Source organism: Sceloporus occidentalis, unplaced genomic scaffold (assembly GCF_023333645.1).
Source record: "Sceloporus occidentalis isolate IW3139 unplaced genomic scaffold, rSceOcc1.0.p SCAF_1, whole genome shotgun sequence".
Lineage (NCBI taxonomy): Eukaryota > Metazoa > Chordata > Lepidosauria > Squamata > Phrynosomatidae > Sceloporus > Sceloporus occidentalis.
The window spans coordinates 205,343,498-205,366,290 of record NW_028316981.1 but is presented as its reverse complement, the minus strand read 5'-3'; the positions used below and the strand labels follow the sequence as shown (position 1 = coordinate 205,366,290).

Genomic DNA, 22,793 nt, shown 5'->3' with positions numbered 1-22,793 from the left:
TCCAATGTCATACTAGTCATCTCCTTAAGTGCTTCATTTCCTTTACCTTCATACCTCACAATTTTTCATAGTACTATATATCATACTATAGGTAGGGCATCTCCTTCTAATACCGAGTACACAAAGAAATGGGGAGTTTCACAAATCCTCTCAATGCTGATACATACCCTGCAGTTATACAGTTCACTTCTTAATGCTGACAGCAGCTGTGCAGTCTCAACAAGGCTGCCAAGTGCTGGCCAGTACAGACCAGCACTAAAGGCTGCCTTCTGGATGGCTGCGGGTTTGATGTGCACACATCGCACACCCCCATGATGCCCTGAAGGTGCCCAGAGCAGTTGCATTTTAGCAGGCTTCCAGATGTCTTGAGTGCATGGCAGTTACATGCTGCAAGGCCCCAACATGCTGGGAAGCTGCCGCAGGGCTGCAGAAGAGCCACTAAAGGCAGCTTTTCCAAGGCCAAAAAGGAGCAGTTGAAAACCGCTCCATTTTTGGCCAGTGCCACAGCAGATTCAGGCAGCAGCATGCGACTGCCACAGCCCCAATCTGTCTTCAGGTGGGGCAGCTCATGAGGCCCCATCAAGGCCATCTATTTCAAAGCTCACTTCTCTGCTATTATAACACACTGCAGAAATTATCCAGTTTGAGCCCACTTTAACTGCTCTGGCTCAATGCTAAGGAATTCTGGGAAGTGTAGTTTTGTGAGACATTTAGCCTTCTCTGTCAGAGAGCTCTGATGGCACAATAAATTACGGTTCTCAGGATTCCCTAGCACTGATCCAGGGCAGTTAAAGGGGGTTCAAACTGGATTATTTCTGCAGTGTGTTTTGGACCCCAGATAAACAACTAGTGTAAGAAACCAAGAGAACTGTGATAATAAAAAGCTTGTTGTAAACTGTTTGTTGTATTATTTATTTAGCTTTTGACCCAACATACTGGAAAGAATCCACTAGTCATATAGCCTCTCAGTGTTTTATTGTTTTTTCCCCTTCTCTCTCTCTTTCTCTCTCTCTCTCTCTCTCTCTCTAAGTTATTATGTTTAGTTTATGTTCTCTCTTTTATTATTACTTCATTTGTTTGTTTACCATAATAAAAAGATCTAAAATAAGTTAATAAATCTGTATGTCTGCCTACTTGTAAATACAAAACCAGGCAGTTGTCAAGCACTTTCAAGTCATTTGTACAAGGCGGTTGTGTTGCATTCAGAAATGGCAGACAAAGGTCTGTATGCCTCATTTACATGCACTACTAGGCTTGGTAGTCACATGGATCTTCTTAAACCAAACTAGTTTCAGAAGGTGTGTATGGATTTGGATTAATAGCCTTGGATCAGCCCAAATCATCCAAAACCTGTTCACAAAGAGTTTGAGACATTCCAAAATACATCTGCCATAAACAAGCAGCTGTCTATAAGACTTTGCTTTAGTGTTATCCACACAGGCTTGAATGTAAATGTTAACTGAGATCAGTGGGAGGGCAGTTAAAAGAAATCAGGAAAGAAGTGAAGAATGATGTTTACCAAGAACAAAACATTTACATCAAAAAGGATTTCTGACAAGTTCATTTTAGCTGAAACTATCTAAAAGGTGTGATATCCTAAAGATCGTACATTCTATAACACTGATAGTACCCTGTGGTCTGAATAGAGCATATATCTGCTAATTCAATTTGGGTTAAAGTTTCTTTTTATTTATTTATTTTACTTCATAAGACTTTGTGAGAGATGTTGTGTGCCTTCAAGTCATTTCCAACTGATGGCAACCCTGTGGTGAACTTATCACGGGTTTGCTTGGCCATTTGCAATTGCCATCCCCTGAAGCTGAGCAAGTGTGACTTGCCCAGGGTCACTCAGTGGGTTTCATAGCTGGGAGGGGAATCGAACCTTATGACTTTATATATTATACTGGCTTCAGTACAGAACTCGGTATATTGGTAGATTAGGCGGGGGGAAAACTTGCATTGTTTCTTTTTGTCTAAAATAAGAGATAGGTTAGTACAGTGGGACCTTCCCTTACACAGGGGATCCATTCCCGTATAAGAGAAATCCCGCATATGGTGGAGCAATTCCAAAAAAGCAAACTTTGATTTTGGTATTTTATATAAGGGACACCATTTTACTATCTATTTTATTTAATGGGGCTTGAACTTTCATGAGTTCTGGTATCCATGGGGGGTCCTGGAACCAAACCCCAGTGGAAACCAAGGCCTACTGTACTCCTCACATTAATGTCTCACTGAAATGCAACCAAAGACTTTTAATATTTATAGAACGGTAGCAAGAAATGGAGCTTCCTTTTAGCTAAAATATTGTATACTAAATGACAAGATAAGTGTCAGGGTATCAGGGAAAGAGAAAGTAAGAGCAGGAAAGGTAATAAAACATCAGGTTCAAAGTGAAGAGGCAAGATACAATTTGAGAAGGGAAGCCTAACTTAGAGTTTACTATGAAATTCATTATTCTTGTTGTATGCCTTCACTTTATTTCCAAGTTATGGTAACCCTAAAATGAACTTATCACAGGGTTTGCTTGGCAATATTTGTTCAGAGGGGATTTTGCTTTTTCTTTCCTCCGAGGCTGAGAAGGTGTGACTTGGCCAAGGCTACCCACTAAGTTTCCAGACCATGTGTAGGGGGGATTTAAACCCTGCTCTCCTGAGTTGTATACCAATGCTCAAATCACTACACCACAATGACTCTATGCCAGTCCATTTTAAAATAAAACATTGTTGTTTCAAATTTAGGTCTGCAGCATAACACATACATTATGGAAGCAAGGATAAAGAGAATTGTTCCTGAAAATAATGGGTTTCCTGTAGGAAGACAAATAGGTGGCAGCTTCTTGATATATTGCTAGAGCTTTGCTTTAGACATTCATTCCAGAAAAAAAGGCCAGGGCTACTATCCCATTCCTCTGATGTGTGTGTTAAGAATGTAGTGGTAATCACTTGTGGTAGAGATGTTGCTATCAGCCATGCCATGGAGAATGTAAAGTACCACAAGTCTCCAATGAACTTGCCAACTCTACTACATTGCCACAGTCCTTGTGCTAAGGTGGCAATTTTCCAGAAAGAACTGTGGATATCTTAAACCAGTTAACCTGTTGCCCCTGAGAGCTACCCATGCAGCTTGATATGAGATACTATATACATGCACACGCACAACACACACACATACACACTGCTATCCAACATTCCTAAGCTGCATTAGCTTTTTATAAAATGATAAAAGAAGGCCAATATTGTTTTCACTGCTGTACAAACACCCAGAATTTACCTAGGATCTTCAGTCTCAGCAACTCATCTCAATGGTAAGAACTAAGCTGCCACTTGAATGACTATTCTCCTCACCTGCATTGTTATTGTCGGATAAGCTTACAAGTACTACCACATAAAAATAAAGCCTCACACAAGCAAAATGCATGCTTTAAATCACTGGAAAAGGCATGACCTGTTGCTAAGCTCCAGGCTATTCAAACTAGTCCTTATATCAAGGATAACATGTAGAGGTAGTAACATAGAGGCAACAAAGCTAGGAAGGTACATAGTTATCATACTATGGGCCCTTGTTGTCTGCTGGTGTTTGGTTCCAGAACCCACAGTGGATACCAAAATTTGTGGTTGCTCTAGTCCCATTTTATACAGTGGTGTAGTAAAATTGTGTCCTGTATGTAAAATGCCAAATTCAGGATTTCCTTTTTGGAATGTTTGTTTTATTAAAATATTGTCAAGCCATAGATGGTTCAATCCAAGGATGGAGAATGCATAGATACAGCGGGCCAATTGTACAAACCAGTGCTTCCCAAACTCTGATCTTCCAGGTATTTTGGACTTCAGCTCCCAAAATCCCAGACCATTGTACAAGATGGCCAAGGCTTCTCAGAGCTGAAGTCCAAAACACCTGGAGGACCAGAGTTTTGGAATAACTGATATTAACATATTATTGTTTGTATCAATAGTTTAATAAAGTCTCAAACTGACCTCTGGAAATTAGATCTTTGATATCCAGTAACACAACACCTATCTATATAGGGAGGGTCAAAGAATTAAGGTACAAAACATTTCCCATAGTCAACAGCTAACAATTATCTGCATGACTATAATGTTGCTACACTGAGACCTTCCTGTAAAGTCAGGCTCCTTAAGGCTCCAAACGTGTTTACTCTGGCTGCTCCATAGTTATAAAATTCCCTACACTATATCTCTCTGAAGTCAGGAAAAGAAACATTAGACCAGCAATTCCTAAGCTTTGGTCGCCTGGGTGTTTTGGACTTCAATTCCTTGAAGTGCTAGCCAGTTTGGCCAGCATTTAGTAATTCTGGGAGCTGATGTTCAAAACATCCGGAGGACCAAAGTTTGGAAACCACTGCATTAGATTAAGGGTGGGAACTGTGCAGTTGGTAGTTGCCTGTAGTCTACCAAGGCCTTTTTGTGTGGGTTCCCAGGCCACACAGTATTGACACAAAAAAGCACTCTCCACAAAAGGAGAATTGTGCACCATGATGGGTTGAATGTGTACAGAAAATGCCCACCAGACCTTCTTTGATTTTCTTTCTTACAGGCCAAGCTAAAAGACAAACGATTTCATGGGACCTCCTCTATTCTAGTCTCTGGAGATGACACTTAAAATGGAGACTGTGTGGTTGTGAACACTTTCTGTCCTTGTCTGAACTTCTGTGCTATCCATGGTGCTGATTTTCCAAACAGAAGCCAGCCTAGTCATTATATAACAATTTCTGTGTGAAAACAGAATGATAATCTTTCAAGATGGGGCATATATTTCTCATATATACAGCCAAGACGATTTAAATTATATAATGATTAATATGTGCGAAAACAACTATTTACAAATGTACATAATAATACAGGTACATGAGTCAAGGAGCCAAGCTGACAACAGCTCCCTGATGACTGACAACTTGCTTGTTTAAAAACAAAAACAAAACCTTGAGTTTGCTATCACTTGATCTGTGACAAGGCCCTAACATGTTTGCAAGCAAAGGGATCTTGTAGCATTCAATATTTGGATACAGTATTTGAATATCTGAATACTGATCCAGACTAATATGTTTGTAAGGTTTGGTCATTTTTCATCTCAGTCAGGGCTTAGTGAAGCTAATATACTTGACCATAAGTTCACTTCATGGATAAGTCAAGGTTAGGTTTTAAAGCCAAAATTACAGATGTGAATATGACCCATGGATAGGTCGAGGGTAAAACAGGGGTATGTAACAAAGGTTGTAAAGGATGAAGCAAAAGAAAATGAGGCCAAAGAACTTACAAAATTCAAGGAGGCATAATTGTTTGTGCTCACCTTAAAGGCTGGGCTTCTTTTGGTACTCCCAGGACAGACCCAGGACAGGCTATTCATTTTTGTCACTCTACTCAGAAAAGGGGATGGTTCCTCCTTTGATAAGAGTTAAAGTACAGTAGAACCATCCCCCCACATTTGTGGTTTTGATTTTTGCAGATTTGGTTATTCACGGATTTATTAATATGTTCCCTCTAGGAATCTGTAAGTCCTTCAGCACAATTTTGGAGTCAACATCTGTCTGAGGTTGCACTGGATAGAGAGAATACTTCTCTAGGCATTTGTAGGTCTTCCAGCTCAATTCTATGGTCTTCCTCTGGCAGATGTTAACCACAGAGTTGTGCTGGAGGCCCTATTGATTTCTAGAGAGGTGCTCTTTTCAGGTAAAAAAAGATAAGTTTTTTTATTTGTTGTTTTTCCACTTTTCATGGGGGACCTGTGCCCCTAATCTGAGATAATGTACCCACTGTACTTACATTGACATTTTTGAGTTAATTTCTTTTACTAAAATATCTAGACTTATACATGAGCAAATACAGTTATTATGTTCCTTTTTGTTTTACATTTTTCCTTCTCTTTTTATAATAAATGTAGAGAAATAACCTGATTGAATCTTTTAATTATATCACCTTCCTTTTAGTCAAGTGAATACTTTTGCTGTTGTTGTGTGTCTTCAAGCCATTTCGAATTTATTGCAAATCTATCAGGCAGTGGTCTTAGCAAATTTTCTTCAGAGGGAGTCTACCTTGGCCTTCTGAGGTTAAGAGAGTGTGACTTGCCCAAGCTCATCCAGTTGGTTTTCATGACTGAGTGGGGATCTGAACACTGGTCTCCACACCACAGTCCAATGAGCAAATCACTACATTGCACTGACTCTTAATTAAATACGTATTGTATTGTATTATACACTGTGAAGATAATTCTAAAAATGCAATAAAATAAATGCATAAATATTTTATTAAAATTACTATCCTATATTCACTTACTTGGCAGTAAAACTCCTTTAAATGCCGTAGGACTGACTTCTTAATAATTATGCATAGGATGGTGTTATTTGCATAACTTTACTGATGAAAATGTTATGTATTGCACTCTCCATTGCTTCCTTAGATAGACAGGGGCTTTCCTCTATCTATCACATTCTATCTATACATGTGACTCCTGGCACTCAATCTTGGAGGCTGTTTAACAGACTCTCTCCCAAGATTCTAAACAGTCTCCTCTCAGTTCAGTAACTGCCTCCTCTCAGTCTAAGATGGAGTAACAGTCTCCTCTAAGTGAGATTAACAGTCTCTTACTGCTCTATTAACAAACAGTTAGGATAGGATTTAGTTTATGTATTTATTTATTAAAGTTATTATTATTAGTTTTTAAACTACAAACTGTATGATGCTGCAGCCTTTTTCGAAAACTCATGCCGAATGAGTCTCGAAGAACAACAACAACGCAGAAAGAACCACAACTTGGAAACATCACCCAAGGAGACATTCTACTGTGCTTACTGCAACCAGACTTCTTTATGTCAGATCGGCCTTTTTAGTCATCAACGCGCTTGTAGAAAGCATGGATGAGTCCTTCCTGAATCTTCGTTCGCGAAGAAAAGCCAGAGAGAGAGAGAGAGAAGTGTTTATTCTTTAGGAAGTCGGATTAAAATAATAGTCTGACCTACACTTTTGCTGTTCTGCTGAGGAAAGCTGAACTCTTACAAGTTTAACTTTCATCACTGCATAACCATTTAAAAGTTTTAACACCAAAATTGCACCCCACATTTACCTTTTAAGAAATTACAGATTCCTTTCTGGGGTCATACTTCTCCACCATTCAATGTGCAACCCTCTCTGAGCATCAAGACTGGCATTATCAGGAATTTCTCAGTCACGATCCAGACACAGGCAAATAATTTCCAAATGGGCAGCTGAAAAGTGATGTGCTGTTCATTTTTATGATAAGCTCACCTCTAATATCCCTTGGGAATTCTCAACTTGCAAAATTTAAATTTTCAGAATTTAACCATCTTTAACTCCTGCAGCATTTTGTAAATCAGGATCTTTTGTAAGGCAGGCGTTGACCTCTGCTGTAGAACGTGACACATAATATGAGTGATAGTATAATATCTCACTGAAATTTAAAAATATATATTGTGTTCTACTTCTGAGACACACAAATGCTTCCTCCTCAAGCTGTAAAAGCAGTGGCAGTAGTCGCTGCTTCCTTAATGCAACAATCAGGATTAACTTCCAGTAACTGCAAAAATTTGAAAAGATTTGTTACTTATGAATATTTGAATATACAGCATTAAATTATGAGTTGTTAATTACACGGAAGCAAAAAGTGAAGATAAACTTGAAACAAGTGCAAGGAAAAGGTTTATTGAGCTATCCAATGCACTTTGATTAATTTGTTTTTTTGATCAGGGATGACAGCAGGGTGTTCTGTGGCAAAGAGGAAGGTGTTTCTACAGTGTTATGTTAGGTGAATGTGGCTCAATGATCAAGGAAATATATTTTGCAATGTACTTTGCAGATGCTTTCCAGTCAGCAAGGAAGGAATTAATTCCAACAGCCATCCATCTAAAGACTGTATCTAGGCATCTTAACTACCCAAAAAAACTTTGATGAATCTGTCCCCAAGCCTGGTAATTTTTGAGGGCTAAAACAAAGTGATTCAGGAGAATGGAGGCAGTCTTTCATTTGCTTTTGATATAAATAGATGGATTGATAGACAGAGAGAGAGAAATAGATGTGGCATGATGAATACCAATAGCTTCCTACCTATTTCTTTTCCATGTCTATGAAGAGTGGAGAATCTGCTGACCTTGAGGTCATCAGAGTCTGCATCTTAACTGCTAAGCCACTGTGTCCCTTGTCACATAAATACCAATAGGAAAAATATAACTCTCCTTACGACTGGTAATTTCACTACTATTTCCCAACTGGAAATGGACTTGTAAATAGTGAGAGAATGATTTGTAACTACAGTCAGCCGTCCATATCCATAGACTTTTGATTCACAGATTCGAGCATCCAAGGTTTGAAAACATTTTTAAAATATATAGAAATTCCAAAAAGCAAAACTTGATTTTGCCATTTTATATAAGGGACACTATTTTACTATGCCATTGTTTTTAATGGAACTTGATCATCCATAGATTTTGGTATCCACAGGGTCCTGGCACCAAACACCAGCAGATAGCAAGGGCCAACTGTGTCACAAACTGAATCTGGAACACCATTCATTGGTGCACACCAAACATATTATGATAGCTGTTACAGCACAGGACCATATATTTTGCCCTTCACTCTCATGTGTGAGGTAGGAAGCAAGAGGAAATTCTTCAGAAGATGTCAGAACGTTTCACAGTATATCTGAATATCTGAAATATTCCTTGTTCAGCAATGTTGAACCCCCCCACAAAAATTGTCTTCATAGTCATGATGGGGGCAGGGACAAGTAAACTTTGCAAAATGGAAGACTGGAACAGAAACTGCCACTGGAATCATTGGCCTCTGTTAGGTTTTCGGCTTCACTTGAAAGGAAATAAATGTCATTGGGCAAGAAAATAAATGACATTTATAAACAGATAGTGAAAGTGTGGTTCCCCTGTCAGGAAAAAGCCACATGGGATATATAGTCACAAGAAATATAATATGTATATGAATGTATTTGAAAGTAACATGACACAGCAAAAGTTATTGAATTGTCACACAGGTGTTGTAAGTAATGTAATTAGAAGGTCCTGAAAGCCAAGGACATATGAGGCAATGACAAAGTGAAAAGGTGCAAATTGATATCACCTGAGAGTCATTGAGTGGACAGTAATGTATGATGCAATGTGAGGTCTAGATTGAGCCAAGTATGGTATGTCAATCATAATGTATGTACACGCCCAGGAGGTGGCAACTGTATAATGAATAGAGAGACAAATGTCTATATAAACAATAATGTATGGCAATACTTTTTGTGGGTATTGAGGAGTATAGTAGTGTGGGTATTGAGGAGTATAGTAGTGAGAGTTTTGTGAGTAGTGAATTGTTTTGTGCATAGTGTATATAGTAGAATAAAAGTAGATCTTTTTAAGAAGACTACTGTGTTGACTGGTGTCTTGAGAGCTGAACAAGAACCAGCAGACTCCAGAGAAGATTGGAAGACATCTTCAGCCAATTCTCAGAGCTATTGGTCAAACTGGTTGTTCTTCCGCTGACCAAGGGGGTGAGAGTGAAAGCCAGGAGAAGAGCTGCAACTCCCATCATCCCTAACAAGGGTTATGGGCCCAGCGCCAGTTACTGGAACACCCAGCATCCACAGAAGCTGAACTTTCCTGGAAGAGAAAGAAAGTTTTGTGGACGACCGATCAGAGCAAGCTGTGTACGCTGCACTGGTAAGCTCGTGAGTGAAGTGTTTTGTGTTTTGGAAAAGCCCGAGACGAGGCAGCTGTGCAAACTCAGGAAGGACTTTGCCAAATTGAGTCACTGCACAAGATAAGATGGAAGTGTTGAAGTTTAGCAAGTTAAACTCCCACAATTACTCCACCTGGAAAGTTTATGCACAGTCACTACTGATTAAAGAAGGTTTATGGGCCACAGTCGAGACGGGGCTAACAGCCGATGCAAATGCAGCCGCCAAAGAAAGAGATAGCAAGGCAAAAGCATGCTTGTATTTGATGCTCGAGGAGGACATGATAAACGATGTGAGAGATAAGGGCTCCGCAAAAGAAGTTTTGGGAGACTCTTGAAAGGCTACATACTCCAACTACAGCTTTTGCCAAAATGCTTTGGTCTAAAAGAATCTATAGACAAAAGATGACTAAGGGACAGTGTGTGGTTGAACATTTAAAGAAAATGCAAAACCTGTTTGTGGAGGCAGAATTAAGAGGTGTCCAAATAAACAAAGAACAGCAATGTTACATCCTAATAGAGTCTTTAGACAGTTCATGGGACTCCATCACTAACAGTCTTCAGAATCTGCCTGAGGCTGAACTAAGCAGAGACTTAATAGTAGCAAGAATTTTGGAGGAAAATCAGAGAAGATTGTCTGAAAAAGAAGACTCACAGAAATCAGCACCAAGACTGCACCAGGCTCCTGAGTTAAGAGAACACCAAGCAGCAGCTCCCGTGAGAGAAAAACGACGTTGTTACCACTGTGGAAAGGCAGGACATTTGCAAAGAAACTGTCAACAATTGGCTGCTGACCAGTACAGACAGAGAGATAACAGACCGCAGACGCGGAACTTTCAGCAACAGAGACAGAACAAGCCGACATTTTTCAGGGGCAGTTACAACAAGAAGGAACGTGCAACAATGATAAAAGAGAAACATAGAAAAGATTCTAAATGGTTAATAGATTCTGGTGCAACTAGTAATATGTGTAATGACATTGAGTTGATTGAAAATAGGAAATCTGCCAATATTAATGCAGTAATTCTAGCTAATGGCAATGAAGTAAGTTCAGTAAAAGAAATGGGATCTGTTTACATTCCGGGGTTAAAACAAGAATTTAATAATGTGCTACATGTGAGAGAGTTGGAAAACAATTTATTATCAGTCAGTAGATTAACAGACCAGGACTACACTGTAATTTTTGAAAAGAATTTTTGCAAGATAAAGTTAAATGGTGAGCTTTGCGGAATAGGGCTAAAGAAAGATAAGCTTTATTTCCTAGAGGAAAATGTTGATCATTACAAAGTAGAGAATGTAAACAATGTTGATAATGTTCCGTTACACAAGGATTGTATACATGAGTTACATAGAAAATTTGGTCATGCAAGCTTTAAATGCTTAAAGAACCTAATCAGTATGTGCCCTGATCTGAGAGTGGCAGACTGTAAAAATCATTTGGATTGTACCATTTGTAGTCAAGTGAAAATTAAGTCATATCCTGTAGCAAAAAAGACAAAAAGAATTGCACGAAGACCTTTTGAATTTGTACATGCTGACGTTGCCCACGCAAACTGTTTATCTATAGGAGGTTGCAAGTATTATTTGGTAATTGTGGACAGATACACTAGATTTACATTTGTCAGAATACTGAAAAATAAGTCAGACGCTGGGCAAAGCCTAAAATCTTGGATAAGAATGGTTGAAAGAAAATTTGATTTCAGAGTAGACACAATTATAACTGATAAAGGCGGGGAATTTTTATCTAATGAATTGTTTTATTGGTTTCAAAAGGTTGGCATAACACACCACACAACAAATCCTGCATGTCCTAGTGAGGATGGGCTTGCAGAGAGAAAGATTCAAGAAATCAAAAAGTTAACTGCTTGTATGATGGCTGACGCGGGTGTAAATGATAATTTTTGGGGTGAAGCTGTTTTGACAGCTGTACACATAACCAATAGACTCTATCATTCAGTAATAGATGATATTCCTTATAGAGTTCTATATGGTAGAATTCCTAATTTTAAATACCTAAGAATCTTTGGTCAATATGCATATGTGTACACACCTGCATGCTTTAGAAACAAAGGTGAACCCAAGAGTAGAAGAATGATGTTTTTGGGGTATTCTGGAAACAGTTACAAATTCTATTTAGGAGGAAAAGAAGTGAGACATTCGAGATCTGCCAATTTTGAAAGATATGCTGGTTGGGAAAAACTCCATGCAAATAAGGAAGTGTTTGTGAAGTTAGGCAACTCAAGTGAGGCAGAGACTCAGACCCAAAGCCAAGCATCTCCAGGAAATGGAGGGGTTATAGTAAAACCAGAAGAACCATCCACGAGTAGCAGTGATAGCTCCTCAGATAGTGAAATGTCCAGACCAAAAACCACACGCATGACAGAGGACAAGAGATTCAGTAAGAAAGCCACAACTTCCAGTGTAGACAGAGATGAGGAAGAGAGAGGCAGAACAACAGAGTTAGTACCTAGACGTAGTCAAAGAACTAGAAAATCTCCTGACAGATTTGTGGTGACCAATGCAAAAGCTTGTTTGGTTTTTGAAGAACCAGAAAGTTTTGCTGAAATAGAAAATTTTCCTAAAGAGGAACAGGAGAAGTGGTGTGAAGCAATGGACTGTGAATTTGATTGCTTAGAAAGGAAAGATGTTTTTGAAATAGTAGGAAGACCCAAGGATAAAAAAGTCATTGGTTGCAAGTGGGTTTATAAAAGGAAAGACATGCCTGATGGTAGTGTGAAATATAAGGCAAGGTTGGTAGCAAAAGGCTTTTCACAGGAACAGTTTGAAAATTATGACAAAACTTTTTCTCCAACCGCAAAAGCAGAGAGTTTAAGAATGGTATTAGCAGTTGCAGGAAAGAGAGATCTGATTGTAGAGCATTTTGATTTTGAGACGGCTTATTTAAATGCCAATTTAGAAGAAGAAATTTTCATGGAGCAACCTCAAGGTTTTGAAGTAGGTGGTAGTCAGAATGTATACAGGTTGAAGAAAGCATTGTACGGGCTCAAGCAAAGTGCAAGAGCTTGGAATATATGCATCAATGATGAATTGGAGAAGTTAGGTTACAAGAGAAGTGTTGCAGATGCTTGTGTATACACAAAAGGAGATGTAATTTTGTTGATCTATGTGGATGATTTGTGCGTTGCAGCCAAATCAAAGAAAGAAATTGAGTTGGTGAAAAATGAATTGTCAAAGAAATTTGTGTTGAAAGATTTAGGTATGTTGAAGTCTTACTTAGGGATAAATGTAGAATGGACTGAAGAAGGGCATTGTTTGCTGAGTCAAAGCAAGAAAATTGAAAGGTTAATTGAGAAATGTGGTTTACATAGTGCAAAGGTTGTGAAAACTCCGATGACTACAAGTTTTGTGTCAGAGGAAGTTACAAGAGCTTTTGAGGATAAAAGATTGTTTAGAAGTGTTGTTGGATCTTTACAGTTTATTTCTAGCCATACCAGACCAGACATCTCGTACGCGGTTCATGTTTTGGCAAGAAGAGTAAACGACCCGAGAATTGAGGATTGGACAGCAGTGAAACATTTGATTAGGTATCTGAAAGGAACCATAGACAAGAGGTTGATAATTAGAAAAAGCAATGCTGATTTGGATTGTTATGTAGATAGTTCATTTGCTTCGGAATCAGGGGACAAAAAGTCAGTGACTGGAATGATTATAAGATACAGCGAAAGTCCCATTGTGTGGAGAAGTAGAAAACAGACAAACGTAGCATTGAGCACTAGTGAGGCTGAGTTCGCAGCTTTGAATGAAGTCACAAATGAGGTACAGTGGATAGAACAATTATTGATTGATTTGAATGAAAGCTTTAAAATTCCTGTAGAAATTCATGAAGATTCGCAGTCCTGTATAGCAATGGCAGAAACAGAAAGTCTGAAAAACAGAACAAAGTACGTAGGTGTAAGATACCAGAACGTAAGAGAAATGGTCCAGAAAGGAGAAATAGAGTTAAAGTACATAGAGACACAACACAACATAGCAGACATTTTTACAAAGGCTTTGACAGTTGAAAAACACGAGAGATTGTCTCAGTTGATTGGAATGACAATATAATTCACATACAATATTCTATTTCGGAGGGGATTGTCAGGAAAAAGCCACATGGGATATATAGTCACAAGAAATATAATATGTATATGAATGTATTTGAAAGTAACATGACACAGCAAAAGTTATTGAATTGTCACACAGGTGTTGTAAGTAATGTAATTAGAAGGTCCTGAAAGCCAAGGACATATGAGGCAATGACAAAGTGAAAAGGTGCAAATTGATATCACCTGAGAGTCATTGAGTGGACAGTAATGTATGATGCAATGTGAGGTCTAGATTGAGCCAAGTATGGTATGTCAATCATAATGTATGTACACGCCCAGGAGGTGGCAACTGTATAATGAATAGAGAGACAAATGTCTATATAAACAATAATGTATGGCAATACTTTTTGTGGGTATTGAGGAGTATAGTAGTGTGGGTATTGAGGAGTATAGTAGTGAGAGTTTTGTGAGTAGTGAATTGTTTTGTGCATAGTGTATATAGTAGAATAAAAGTAGATCTTTTTAAGAAGACTACTGTGTTGACTGGTGTCTTGAGAGCTGAACAAGAACCAGCAGACTCCAGAGAAGATTGGAAGACATCTTCAGCCAATTCTCAGAGCTATTGGTCAAACTGGTTGTTCTTCCGCTGACCAAGGGGGTGAGAGTGAAAGCCAGGAGAAGAGCTGCAACTCCCATCATCCCTAACATCCCCCCCCCCCACCAAAAAAATTCTGAAATATATGTATTAAATATGCATGCAAAATAATGTAAGGTAAATGTTTACTTGAAAAATAAGTAATTTGCATTTAAATTTAATTTACATATGATTCCAACAGAAAATAATTTGCCTAAATGAATCTAACTAATTGTATTGTAAATGTCGGTGAGGAGGTAGCTCTATTTTTGACGTCTTGCAATAGGACCAAACTGTTTTTCCTGTCACTTTGAACAAAGAAGTCTATAGCACAATAATATGCCAAAAATGGGAGAAGACCCGTTTCCAAAGAACAGGGTAGAGTGAACAGGCTTATCCCACAATCACCTCAGTATCGTAAAAATCAAATTAATTGATCTCCCCTCCAAAAGAAATATGATTGAAGAGTCATCACAGGCATTTCAGGGGGGGAAATAGTCTTAGCATTATCTACTCACTGTGTGTGTGTGTGTGCGTGTGCGTGGATGTGTGTGTATGTATGTATGTATGTATGTATATCAGTAAAAAAGAATAGCTACAGTAGCTTTATTGCAGCAAGTCTTCTCTGCTTTTTAGGTCTATTAGGCACCTGCGATTTAATCAGGACTCAATGAAACCATGAACAACAATAGGATTTCCTGCAACTTCCCTAGATCCTTGCAGAACAGTAAATGCTTTCATAGCAATGTTTCAAAAGCATATCAGATTTCTCCTTAAATAACTCAAGAAGAAATGATATTCTTGTGTAATAGGCAGAGGTTTAAACTCTAGAGAATGAGAAAGCCTATTGAACTACAAGCACTTAGCTACCAAGTGCAAACCAAAGCAATTCGCTGCATACCTCTCTTATATGCAGTATGCATACATTTGCCTGCAGCATACATACAGCCAGGGCATGTGTGAAAGTATGCAAACCCCACCCTCAAATAAGACTGTGTTGCCTGGATGCCTCATAGGGCAGAGACGGGGAAACTTTGGTCACCCAAATACTTTGGACTAGGTCTCCTACAATCCCTTACCATTCATTGGACTGGAGGGAGTTGAATGGTGCTGTAGGCCACAAACAACACACAGAGTTTAAGATACAAGTCAATCTGAACAAATGAAATGTTTTGATGAATATCTGCCCTAAGGTTTTGTGCAGCAAAGCGAAACAGCATGTTTTGATTGTCACTGTTTTGCTTCCTTCAGGAGAAATAGAAATGTCTTCTGCTGGGTGACAATCTACTTTTTTCACACAGGAAGAATGTATCACTATCCCAAAAGAAGAAGAAAGTGGGGCCAATTCGAAAATGCATGAAATTACGTACTAGCTCATCACACAGAAAGACAACACAGTGTCCATTCCAAGGAGAAAGCAGTGTGAATGCGAATGCATTCATCACATGAGCACATATCCATCGGCTTCTTCATTGCGAACTAATGTGTTTGCACCTATGTAGGGAGGACAGGATCACATCTGGAAGCCAGCCAAAAAGACCAATCACCCTCCTCCTCCTCCTCCTCCTCCTCCTCCTCCTCCTCCTGTTTGAAAACATTTCCTGTCAGAGCATTAAACCTGAGTTTTTATATTGTTGTTGTGTGCCTTTAAGTCGTTTCAGATTTATGCCAGACCCCATCATAGGGTTTTCTGGGCAAGATTTCTTCAGGGGGTTTGCCTTTACTTTTCTCCCCTTCGATCTTTCCTCCGAAACAGCTGCTTTGCTCTTGGCAGCCAGGGAATACAGGAAGGAAAATTGCAACAACAAAAGATCATGGGAATTGTCTGTTTGTAACGGGAAGAATCCCATGGCTGAACTAGAGATGCATTCCACACTAACACAAATTCGAATTGACTTGGGAAAGGATTTATAAATTCAATCGTTTTCTATTTCTATTTCTGTTTATATTCTATACATATTTATATTCTGTTTATATTCTATTTCTGGGATGACCCACGATTGAGTTTGGATTGTCTTCTGACTGAGTTCAGCGTCGTTTGATATTCTTTTGCGAAATTATGAGAAATACCATGGATTGACCCTGGGTTAATCTTTCAATTTTCCCCGTGTGAAAAAGTCCAATGACATTCATTGGGGTAAACAAGGTTTACACTTTCCCTGATTTTATTTTACAGTGCACCCTTTCATTATGCGGAGTAACAGTTCCGGACTCCCATGCGTCAAGTGAATTACGCCTATGCTCAAGCTCCAAATGAATGGGGCTCTTGAATGCGACAGTGTGGTGTGGTGGCACACACATGCCATGGGCACATGCCCCATTGTTCTCTATGGGATGCACTGCTCCTTCTCCCCATGCAGCTTTCAATGTATGCTGAAAGCCACATAAAGCACACCCACGTATGATGCGGGCACACTGTATTTTTATTCTACCTTGTGTTTTCTAGCTCTGAGCTTTTGGGGTGTACACACTAGATTCAGCACACACAAATACACATTTAGATGTGGTGTGTTTTTATACTTTGCAATGCACTTAACATCTCATTTGGGTCTGAAGAAAACCCAAACTTCATGCAATATGTGTTGTTGGGTTTCAGCTCAATTCTAGCAATTGGAGGTTAAGGTATGAGCAGAACTGGTTTTAAATCTGCTATTTAACTCATGTTAAGTTACAAGAGTTTGTTCTTGTTCTGTGTTATCAAGCAGACTTTGAATTAGGGATCCAAGAGATCCTGTTATTAATAGCTCTCCTCAGTCTTCTAAAGTCAAAGCTGTGGCTTCCTACATCCCTTTACCAACATTACTGTAGTAAGAACTCTCAGGATGAAAAACTAAACAGTAAATTAAAATCAATGGAAGTAACAAGTGTAACAGGCTGAGCTGCTTTTTAGATTCTGTTTGCCTCATTTAAGATTTTGGAGCTGTAGAGCGATGCGTTGCAGACTAGCATGTTATGAAAATAAATGTCTGTTCACTCCAGGAAGGGAACCAGCCTAAGTATAAACAAAGCTAAAATAAAGGTAATTGCAAGATTATAATAACAACAATCATAACAGTACAACGTTGATGGCCTAATGCCAGCAAAACAGCTTCACACCTGTATACATGAAAAGGAGGCACAAATAGTTTGGGAGAAAAAATAAACTTCAACATGTACACTGGCTGAAACAGGCAGAATATAATAACACCTGCTTTACCTCAAATCCCTCTTTTGATTGGATGTAAGAGCAGACAAGGAGTGCCTAAATAAAGGCCAAAGAGGGTATAAAACAGAAGCCTTTGGAGCAGCAAGGCACCAGATTTTGCTTCCTGCAACTAGGCTGCTGCCTCCAAGCAACTGCTGATAACCCAAACTCCTACATGTGGTAAGATATTTCTCTCTTGATGAAGCTTGTTATTAAATACCCAACCAAATGCCAATGCACATATAAGGTTAAACAGATATGCTAGGAGAGGGGATGTAAGGCTTTGCCTAGACAGATTCAAGGGACTTTGGAATAATGGAAACTCCCATTATTACCCAATGACGCATCTATTACTGTTTATGCACAGGACACGAATGGGAGAAGTGCTCAGGAGTGTGATAATCTTCCCCCCAATCACACTATTAGCACAGTTTAATCACGATTTAATGACACTTGCCTCCTCCATGTGAAAGAGCCCAAGGTCTATGTAAGCTATGTCAGTGAAGACAGCCAGTATATTTATCTGTGCTATTTGTACTACCAGAATAAATCATAGTGTTAAAGCTGCAACTTCTTCTCCTGTTAATTTCCTGATCGACCAAAGCTTAAAAGAATTCTTAAGGGGAACACAGATGTTGTTCCGACTATTGGATAGAACTGGGTTTTGTAACTTTGGGAGTTTAGATGACCAGCACAGAAACTCCTAGAAAATCCTAATAGATTCAGACCATCAGATATAAAGCAAAGAATCTTGTGTCTTTGCTTTACAAGAATAATAGCAATGAACCAATATCCACAGGCATCTGAGGCTCACTCTAGCAAGATGCAGGGGTTCAGTGTACAAGTGCCAAACCCATGTATTCTTCTATGCAATGTTTGAAATAGTTCTATGTGACTGTACACTGAGGGACATCTGTGATTGCTGCTGTGGGAAGAAAAAAAAATTAGAACTGTGTGTGACCCAAACCCAATCAATCCTGTCAAAAATGTATGAAAAGCTGTTAATCATTGGATCAAATGAGTCATCAGATATGTGCAATTGAGGCACTTGTGATTCTTAAGTTTTTAAAAACATACACTAAATCATTCTAGCATGACAAATCAAACAATATTCTGGGCTTAAGGCTCAGGAAAAATGTAAACATCAGCTGTGAGGATCTTTTTACCACAGATGAGGCTACAACTCTTCATTTGTAAGGCAGGGTGGGTGGGTGAAAGAAGCCCATTATATATAAGGGATGTTGACTCTAATATGACTTGACACTCGATCCATTTCCCATCTTCCAATCCATGGTATTAATCTCTCACAAAAAGGCATGCACTCTTTCTTGCTCTCTGTATATGAAATGAAAACTCTTTGAATATGTGGATCAGTGCTTTTGGGTGGCTTGAAACAGAGCAGACTTTCAATATATGGTTGTCACTCTCCTCTGATTTTATTTGTCTTGCTGTTTCAACTGTAGCCACCTCTGAATCCCTTTGAAGGCCTTTCCATATGAATTTCGCTGCTTCTTTTGTCATGTTGGTGTAGTTCAATATACATTGCAGCAGAAACTATGTACCCATCATGTCCAGGTTCTATTGACCAGTCACAGCCAGATCTGAAGAATATATGACAGGGTTTCACTGATGAAGCTAGAAATTGTTGCCATATGCAGTACCTGGGCATGAAAGCACTTTGGAACTTCTTGGAGGAAGGGAATGGTATAATCATCATAAAAACTAACCAAATAAACAATTCAGGTTTAAGATACCTGAACCCAACAAATTGTGTTAGATCTTGGTAACTTTTGTTCCCAAAACAGCACTGGAGAAATGTTTTCCGACCCTACCTCATTTATATCTTTAATTCCTGAACTAATGCACTAAAAATTCCAGAATGATTAGCTAGGTTTTGACCTTTACATCTGAAGTCAGGTTGTGTAAAGGAAGAAAAGTGAACATCTGTTAAAAATAAAACAGTGAGACTACAGAAATTATTGTATGTTGTTATAATTTCCTTAAAACAATTCTTGGATCCTCATGAATGTTATGTAATGAGTATTAGGGCATGGGAATTAATAAGAGAGAATGTGGTCACTGGACAAAACCAATGTGTATACATGTGTGTGGAAGGGAAACAATCCCACCCCTTGTCAGATGCAAATAAATCAATAAGTAACTATTGCACAGCAGTTCCAGCTGAAAAACTGTAGACTTCACTCTTTTCATATATTATTCTCCACACAATAATAAATACACGGAGGGCAAGATTGGGACCAAATTATTTGACTCTACCCACACTATCACATCGTCACATGGTTCTGCTCCTTACTTTGAACATAGTCAATGATGGTTTATAGATGGAATCTTTCTGTATGTGCAAAGGGTTACTTTGGCCAACAAAGTACCAGACCATACTTTCTGCTGTCTGTGCACATGTTCTAGGCCAGGGACGTAGCCGGGGGGGTTCTTGGGGTCCGGACCCCCCCCCTTCCATTAGAAAAATGAATGGTGTGTGCTGCTGCACCCCCATGCCCAAGCCCTATTATAATGGTGGCACTTAGTCTGGACCCCCCCCCCCTTCCTAAAATCCTGGCTACGTCCCTGTCTAGGCATCAGTTCCCAGGATGCCCCACCACAGGCCATGCCAGAACTGAAAGCAATCGTATCTCAAAACATCTGGAAAAGACCAGATTTGGAAAGAAATCTGACATGGGCTGTCCCTGTGAATTAGAATTATTCAGGCTCAGGGTTCCAAAGATAGTAAAAGCATATATACAACTGGCTTTCCTCTTTACAGATGTTGTGCTGATGCCAAACAGCAGAAAGTGTGGCCTGCAGTGATCCTCTAGCAAGCATGCTTGGGATGATCCTACTTGCTCCTTCTACACAATTAGGAACATATAAGGGATAAGGCTGGCAAAGGGCTATCAATTTTTCTGCTGCTTCATCTTAGTCCTTTCAGGTGCTGCTTCTTCTTCTTCTTCTTCTTCTTCTTCTTCTTCTTCTTCTTCTTCTTTTTTTTTTTTTTGGAAACTGTCTGGGAGGGGATAGGAACAGGATTTAGAGGTGCATGCCTGCCACATCTGCCTTACAACAAGTAGAAGGAAAACCAATAAGAAGGCTTCAAAAGAATACAACAGCCCCATCCCTGCTCTAACCAGGCCAAAATCCTGGGAGCAGAGGAGCACCTGGAATGAAGTGTGATTTGTGGCAGAAACTTACTTATTCTGATACATCTATCTGATACATCCTTTGCCCTGTGGCTCTGGGATTGCTTATTATGCCTTCCACTTGCTATAGTAGAACAAATAATGAAGGACTTTGAATCTATCATGTATCCCACACAATATTTTCATTACATGTAGCCCTTGGTAAAAAAAATTCTGAGTGCAATTTTATTTTCCAAAGGCAGCATTTAAAAAAGGATTAAAGCAAAGTTTGCCCTCACAACATTAAACAGCTTTACGGCTACTGTTTACCAATATTACAGCTTTGTTTTGATTCATATAGAAACTGTCAATCTTAAGTAAATGATGAACAGAATATTAGTGCCTGCTCTGATATTAAATATCGATTGAAATGTTGAGAAGAATAGTAAAGTATAGTTAACTTTAAAACAAAATCCAGTTTCATCGGGTTTGAGAGCTTCCAGAAACAGTTTCAAGTGATTTCATTTTACAAAACACTATAAACAACTATTGAGGTGTTGACTATTCAGGATGAACAGGTGTCCTAACTGCAGAGGAGGACAAGGCATCATTAAAATGTAGGACGGTCGAGAAAAATGGAGGACACGACCAAATAAAAGCTAAAAACATACATAGAAATGTTCATTCATGCTTCTTAGTCATGCTCTACTTGGAGGGCATTTGGAAATTCTTCCTAGATAGAAGGTTGAAATGGAGTACATGTCCTGGAAAAGGAGGAGGCCTGTTCACCCTGTGGCTATTTAAGTTTTCATTTACTTCATGGCTCTCCTTTACACTTACATTGTAGTTTTCCCATTGACAGAACTATTAATGCATCATTCACAGGGTTAGCTGACTAATTAGCAAAATTCTTTTATTAGTACACAAGAAAACAAATATAAGACTTGCACTGCTGCTATCTTTATACTTAATATTTATTACTACATACCATTTGGCTGCTTTCAAAGATACAAATGCATATGCATGTTTCAGAATATGTATACAAATATTTACAACAAATTCAGATGAAAGACTGCATAAAACGTCCACTGAATTAAAACAAATCTGAGAATGTTTTGGTCCAGGTTAAGCAAATGTAGAAGTACCATTAGACTCAAAGGAAGAGTTGAGCATGACCTTAAACATTGTCCATGCAACTGAAAAAAACATTCTTACATAACTTTAAGATGTGGTCAAATGCAAAGTATGTCACAGGTGGGAGCCTCTGTGCATGCTTCCAAGTTCTCTGTTTTGTCATAAGAGATAGCTCATGAACCTTTAAGAGATGTAGAGAAGATAGGATTTCAGGTTTTGCAGGCCATGCAACCAGGAAACAAGCAACACTTCCTGAAATTCCCTCTTTTCACACCACCATTAAAGGTACCGAGGTCCTCTCCAAATTTCAGTCTGCAACCCTTATTCACATCATCAGTCTTGAATGCAGACACAATTGTTGTTGTGTGCCTTCAAGTAGTTTCAGACTTATGGCAACACAAATGTAAGCTTATCACAGGATTCTTTTGGCATGTTTTGTCAAGGGGGAAGGTTGTCTTTCCTTCCTCTAAGGCTGAGACAGTGACTTGTCCAACGTCACCCAGTGAGTTTATTGCTGAGCAGCCTCATCTTCAGAACTGTAGACCAATCTGTAAACCACAACACCATGCTGGCTCTTGCTGACACAATATTCCTGCAATATGTCAGTGCAGGACCATGCCTTGTGATGTCACACTAAAGCTGTCCAGTTCCCTTTGGAAATTTACAGTGTCATATTTTTCTTTTTAAAAAGAAACTGTTACAAGATAGTAAGTGGCTCAGAGCATCAATAAGCACAAGACCCAAAAAAATCTGAAGAGAGAATTGGCAGTGTTTGGAAATTAGTTCAGTTATATAAATGCTGAATGACACATGCAGCAATAAAGCGGTCAGACCAAGAAGCAAGCGCCTTCTAGAAGGATTTGACAATTCCAATAAATGATGATAAATGGTGATGTTGAATTGTAAGTCCCTAAGCTGCCACTGCTTCTTTCAAAGGCATGTATTTTAAGAACAATTTTC

General features: G+C 38.9%; 1 protein-coding gene across 1 annotated transcript in view; it reads right to left on the bottom strand.

The window, feature by feature from the left end:
- The window catches only part of LOC149323257 (pro-neuregulin-1, membrane-bound isoform-like), a 656,320-nt gene that overhangs the window by 590,687 nt on the left and 42,840 nt on the right, over positions 1 to 22,793 (bottom strand). The window lies entirely within an intron of this gene.